At 31.9% G+C, this 6,980-nt stretch overlaps 1 long non-coding RNA gene across 1 annotated transcript; it reads left to right on the top strand.

Moving 5' to 3' along the window:
* Positions 1-602: 602 nt before the first annotated feature.
* Positions 603-6,759, top strand: LOC128548524 (uncharacterized). Its single transcript, XR_008367132.1, has 3 exons — positions 603-688; positions 2,432-2,525; positions 2,753-6,759. It is a non-coding gene; the product is annotated as an uncharacterized LOC128548524 (long non-coding RNA).
* Positions 6,760-6,980: the final 221 nt, after the last annotated feature.

The following is a 6,980-nucleotide window of genomic DNA, read 5'->3' as shown; positions in this document are numbered from 1 at the left end:
ATAGTTCCGTAATAATTCTCTGGTGTTGAATTCTATATGAACACATCTCGTTGCGGAGTAGCGGAGCAGGCCGTGGGATCCTGAATTTGCTTAACACTAAAATTGTCTAAAATACTTCCAGTTATATAGTTTCAAATTGTTGAATCTTTGCAGTTTTCAGCTAGGGCAAAATAAAGTCTTTATATCAGCTGGGTAAAATAGTCTTCATAATCAATTTTATTTGCAAACTGTGTCGGATATTTTCAATAAGAATTACATGGGGAATAAAAGTATAATACTCTGACGAGAATCTGGCATTGTGTAAATATATCTGTTGCTAAAATGTTTCTTATTTGTCTTGTTTCTTTGTTGTTTTCTACACAGAATTTCAGATTATTTCCTTTTTCATTTTAACATTTTTCATAAATTCTGTCTTAACAAAGTTTCTTTAATTGTAGATGGAGAGAAAGATTGATACACATGTATATCATTATAGCTCGGGGTTATTTTTCGTTGATTGTTGTATTATTCATGATTTTATCTTTGTCACTTTGGCGTTCCACCAGGAAGTTGCTGATATAGTTGACTGATAATAAGTCCTTGAGGGCTGTTATTGTTACGCAGTTTCTCATATACGAGCACTCAGATATAATAAAAGGATATAACAATGGACAGGAGGAATGATTACACGTATTCAAGTTATTATAAGGTAAGTACATTATATATTTATCTTTTAACTGATATAAATTGTTTTAAATAAAAAAAATACTCTAACATTTAATTTGCATTTGCAAACAGACTTATATTTTATGAATTATTTCGCCAAAATTTTTCGGACAAGTGAATTTGATACATAGTTAAACGAATAACAAAATTTTTGTACTGGTTGCCGCATTTTTCTTTCTATTTCACAGCATTTGTGACCATGTTTACTTTATTAATTTAAAAATAGAACAATATAACTTTAAAATGAATACTTTAAGGATATGAACTTTGAAACATGTATATTTGATACAAAAAATAGAATTAATACGATTACAGCAATTTATTCATTTTGTGGAAATGTATCGCGGTAAATGTGCTTTAACTATAATTGCTAGTAAAATAATGTGCTTGTTCTCACAAAAAAGGTATGAGAACACTAAATCTAAATCAACAAAATCATATATGCAATAAAAGTAATTACGTATTGTAGGCCGTACTTATTCGGCTTATTCTATGATATATTATTAAATTGTTGTTATGCCTCTTAATTTTAGTCGTATTTGCATTTTACTATTAAGAAAATACGTGTAAAAAATTCAAAAGTCATTAGATACTGGTAAAGCGTACGTGCTTTAATGAAACATAAATCTCGTATAGAAACTTCAAATGGGTTGAATATAACTATTCTTTTTTTCTTAATCTTAAACTAAAATCTTCAGAAATACGTTTAAACAGGTGCTAGGAGATATTTACCATGACACCGGATTTTGTAACAGGTGCGTGTATAAACCTTTCATGACACCGGTTTCTGAAACAAGTGCGTGGAGAAATCTATCATGACACCGGTTTCTGAAACAGGTGCGTGGAGAAATCTATCATGACACCAGTAAATGTAAACAGGTGCGTGGAGAAACTTATCGTGACAGCGGTTTTAATACTCTACAGACTGCTGCTGACATTAAATTGCAGAAACAAAACACAAAATATACATAAAAATGTTAGCCAGGCAATTTTTCTTTATTGTTAACATTAATCAATAACCATTATTGTAAATCTCACATTATGACTGTATTCATGCGTCTTACAATACTAAAGTATGCTTAAACTAGTGAACCTCACGATATAATTGTTCTCACATGTCTCAGAACACTAAATGATTTGACATTAAAATATTCTGATAACAATAATTACAAATGTGAATAACAGCATAGGCATTCTGTTCTAAACAGAACTAAAGAGAAAAAAATGTTACTTTGTGTTTGTATCTTGTATTTTCTACTAGCCTTTTACTATGCAGAAAATATAACTTTGTGCATTAGGAACTTAACCAACACCGAACAATTATAATAATAAATGTATGAACAATAACTTTAATTGAAGATATTTACAAAACAATACAGTGTATATAGTGAATATACACCTTGGTGAAGTCATTTGGATTTATCAACGTCATCATATAGCACTACCTTTCTTACCAATCTCTTGTTAAATCATTTTATGCTATAAAATAGCAAAATATTCTCTAAGATAGGACCTTCGCGTAAGTCCTTAAACAATTGTCTAGCAGTTAAGGTCTAAAACAATTTCTTATCAGACCTTGCATCATGTCATTTTTGTTTTTTTCACTCTCAGCCATGTGATTTGCAGATAATTTTGTTGGCATCATCTTCATTTTTGTTTACAGGACTAGGTATCTTTGTGTGTCTTGTAACATTTTCAATAACCATGTTACTTTGATTATTTTCAGACTCGTTTGACAAAGACTGTGTATCCATGTCATCCGTCTCTATGGACTGATCAGAATGCGAAGCACCTGATTCCATGCGGGATTCATTATCAAGGTAATTGTTTTCATCTGTTTTGTTACCCATACTAGCTGAACTTTCGCCAGTATTGCTTGCTTTTTGTTCAGTTTCTGAGTCATTTTGTTCCCTACTCTGTTCTCTTGAATGTTTTCTTAACTGAGCTAAAGGAATGTTATCTTCTGAGGAAGAATTTTCACGTTCTTGACGGGCCCTATTTGTGCTTTTAGGCATTTTAACTTTTCTGATTTTGTTTGATATTTCAGCATCAGAAACATCAGATTCATCATTACTGCTTGAGCTAGAATCATCTGGAGGTATAACATAGTTAACCCTGCGTCTTGGATAACCTTTGACAGCTTTACGTTCGGGCCATTCAGCAATGTTAGCAAGCCTTATCTGATCTGCATGCACTTGAACAACTGAGTTGTCAAGCTGGTTCTTAATAAGGTATGTAACTGGACCTTTTTGTTCAAGGATTCTGTAATGCGATTTCCAGCGATCTTCAAGCTTGTTTTTTCTTTGATAGTTCTTGTAATAGACAGGATCATTTATTTCAAACTTAATGTCTTTTGCTTTTTTGTCTACTTGTGCCTTATGTTTTCGTTTTGAGCGTTTTAAATGTCTATAAGCAGTAAGGAAACTTGCATGTTGTTCTTGAAGAACTATCTTGTGAAACTCTTCGCCATGGTATTTAGCTCTAGGCTTTAGCAAATTATCAACAGGTAAAATCGGGTCTCTGTTGTAAATTAAATAGAAAGGTGTGAACTTTGAACTTGAAGAAACATTGTGACGTATGCCTTGTAAAATAATGAAAGATTATTTTATTGTTTGTAAACCAGCTACACACCTGTCAAGTTGATATATTGTTGATGCATTTATGTAATTGTTTATTATACTAAACCCACACGTTTTATACGTCAAATTGTCAGACAGTACGTATGTATGATGTTACAGAACGACTATATAATGATGTCTAAGATATCTCGAGGCAGAAGGGTCTAGAAGAGACCAGGTGCATGAGACCTAGAAAATGGGTCTCATAGATACTAAGATTAAGTTAGGCTTTAGATATGACATTTGTTAAGGCTTAAGAAGTTACGAAACGAATCATGAAAGTCATGTACGAAATATTCCACCGTGTAAATAAACATCAAAAATGTATAGACTCGTGTCGTGTTCGTGTTGTGTTTGTGTACGCTACACAACCTCTATTCAATTTTTCAAAATGGGTTGTGCGACATTACCAAGCGAAGTACTACTGCTAACGACGACACGCTGCCAAGACGAAAGAAGAAAAACTGTGAGTTGCCATTTTACCTATCTTCTAGTGCAATTTTGCAAGCTAGTCTTTTCTTTTATTAAATTTTTGTTTCTATTTTTGAACAAAATTTCAAGGTAAATTTATTTTGATCAATTGTTAGACATGAAAAGAAATTCAAATTTATAAAATGATAAAACCTAACTCATAATAAACAAAATTCTAAAAAAAAAAGAGTAAAATAATAGAAAAAAAAAACAACGTAAAAACAATAAGGAAAAATGCCTTGAGGAAAAATACTCAAAAGACTGAATTAAGAAATGCAAATGTGAAATATTTGTTTTTCAAAAATTTTACTTGTCATATTATGTTTATTTTACTTGTTCCATATGATATTTGTTTCCCTTATGGCCACATTTAAACGGTTTTGAGCATTCCTGCATTGACAAATTGTTTAAATGAAGGAAGATGGATTGTCCTATGAAACTTGTGTATAGTCATAGATATGCACAAAATGAGTTGTAAATAGTTTCTGTTGAGGTTATGGGTAATATTCCATCACGAATATATGTGAAAATACAAGGAACGGCTGAAAACTAGTTAAATATGTGGAATTCGTGTTAAAGATGATTCATGCATGAAAATGCATGACTGGGTTATGTTTACATTGTTATTTTTCAAAAATATGGTTACTTCCGGTCTCAATAAATTAAAAGGTTGGTCTGGTCTGTTGTGCTGGAAATATTTTGAAGCCTGATATGGCACAAGAATATATTTATTACGTAAAAATGATTTGATATTGTCGCTGGAACATATGGATTCCAGTAAGGTTGAATATATTGTGAGATACTTAGAGTTACTTGATATTGTGTTTGTGAGACTGGAAGTTGTTATCCCAGTTGTTTTGTAAGATGTATACTATTATACAGACACAGATACTGTCTTCCGAAATCTTTAATCGGAGTCTTACTATCATAGCGTGAAAACAATGCATATATTGCATTATGAGGTACGTGTGTGTACCGGATATTTAAGCGCAATAGCTTTTTGTTTTATGAGACCTGATGTAGTATTTTTGTCAAAGAGTTGCAAAAACAGTCGAACGTGCTGTTACTTTTAGGTTACCTTTCATGGTTTTTAAGCAGGGTATTCTGTCGGAAAATTTATTTTTCTCGCGGACGACATAATATTTCTGTTGAATCATGTAGAAAGGTTACATTGTGTAAATATAATCATGGAAGAAATCATGATCATGCAGTTATTCTATTATATATGGGTGTTGGTTGTTTGTGTTATGTCTATTCGTATTTAGATATGACTGGGCGCTTTATTTTGTAATTTATTTTGTAGCTTTCGTATGCATTCTTAAATATTATATAATTAGATTGTTTATGTAAGAACATATTTTGCTTTTTGTTAGGAACATATTTTGACTGATATCTTTATTTTTCGAATAATGTAAAACGTAGGAAATAGCTTGTAAAAAAGTACAAAGAAGTAAGGTTCTCGGTAACATAACGGTTTATGTGAAGTACAGATCACTTAAAAGAGGAGATTACGAACTGGCTGGGAACATACCATTAAACTGTCAAATCAAACCGAAGAAAAAGTGTATTCCAAGTCAACATTATAAGTCTTGTCATATTGTGGACTGTCATTATATAATAGCCAAAGGAAGACTAATTACGTGTAACGGTTACATATTGGGAAGTACCTGTCAAAGCAAAATGATGACATTTGCATTTGTGTATTATGACAATTTGTAAACATGCAGTTTTGATTTTATCTGTCATTTATGACAAATGGGAACAATAATATAACATGAAGTGTATTTTCGGTGGTCATCTGAAATATTGGACATTACTTAATGAAACAATAATATTATAACTTTGAGAACTCTAGAAAATTTCAGAAGTTAGCAAATGAAGTTAGATTGATGAACATCATAAACTTGGAGAGTGCGGTACAACGTTACGGCCTATGACGGGAGATTTTTAGCTACTGAGACTGATGGTGATGCGTTACGCTGTATAAGAATGTCGGAACCAAAGGACAAATGTGTAGAAAGATGGCGAAACCAAGCGACAATGGCGAAAGTGGACTGCAAGCTGTGAGCCTGTGAAGTTTGGCGAAGAAAATGGTCCAGTTGGAAAATTACAGAACACTAAAAAAACTAATTATCGTTTCTTTCTTTTTACTTAACAATACATAATTCATATATTTTGGTCATTACATATTTTTTTGCTGCTTATTCAAGATCTGTAGTCAAATATCAAAATATTCGAAAGTAAGATTAATGTGCTGATTAAAATCTTTGTATAAATAAGTGAAATTTAAATACATGTATCATGATAAATTTTTATACACGCAACAATAATAACAAGCAATTTAGCAATGTTACTAAACGACTTTTAATCTTTTTCCTAACTCTTATATAGCATATATTCTAAAAGATGCTCACCTGTGTTTTCCTTTATTTTACAGTTACCGGTTTTGTGAAATATGAATGTAACACGGGTTAAAGAAAAAGTCTTGGAGGAAGAAAGGAGAAGTGCCACTACAAAGGCCGATATAAAATATAAAATATAAAAAAAGACTTTCTATGAATTGTGAAAATTGTTTAGTTTAAAATTCTATTCTCCTTTGTTCTTGTTTGTTGAGGCAGAAGGGTCTAGAAGAGACCAGGTGCATGAGACCTAGGAAATGGGTCTCATAGATACTAAGATTAAGTTAGGCTTTAGATATGACATTTGTTAAGGCTTAAGAAGTTACGAAATAAATTATGAAAGTATGTACGAAATATTACATTGTGTAAATAAACATCAAAAATGTACAGACTCGTGTTTGTGTTGTGCTATGTGACAGCCTGCTAAAGACATATTAAGATGGAGATCCCATTCTCATGTATTACCTTGAACTCTTTTTGCTAAAATATCATGTAGAACTCTGTGCATTCGTTCTTGTTCTGCATTACTTTCTGGGTGGTATGCTGTACATGATACATTGTCAATATTTAACTCTTTCAGGACCTCCCTAAAGGCAGAACTCGTAAATTCTGACCCTCGGTCATGAATTATCTGGAGAGGACATCCATATCTAGGATATATCTCATTCAAAAGTAAGTCTATTACTGTATTTGTACTTTTATCAGGAGCTGCGAAAGCTTCTGGAAAACCACTGAAACATGTCAACAAAACAAATGATGTAACGATTGCCACTAAGTGTTTCTCATA

This window comes from Mercenaria mercenaria, chromosome 14 (assembly GCF_021730395.1).
Source record: "Mercenaria mercenaria strain notata chromosome 14, MADL_Memer_1, whole genome shotgun sequence".
Classification (NCBI taxonomy): Eukaryota; Metazoa; Mollusca; class Bivalvia; order Venerida; family Veneridae; genus Mercenaria; species Mercenaria mercenaria.
The sequence above is the reverse complement of the archived record's forward strand: the minus strand, read 5'-3'. Positions and strand labels throughout refer to the sequence as shown.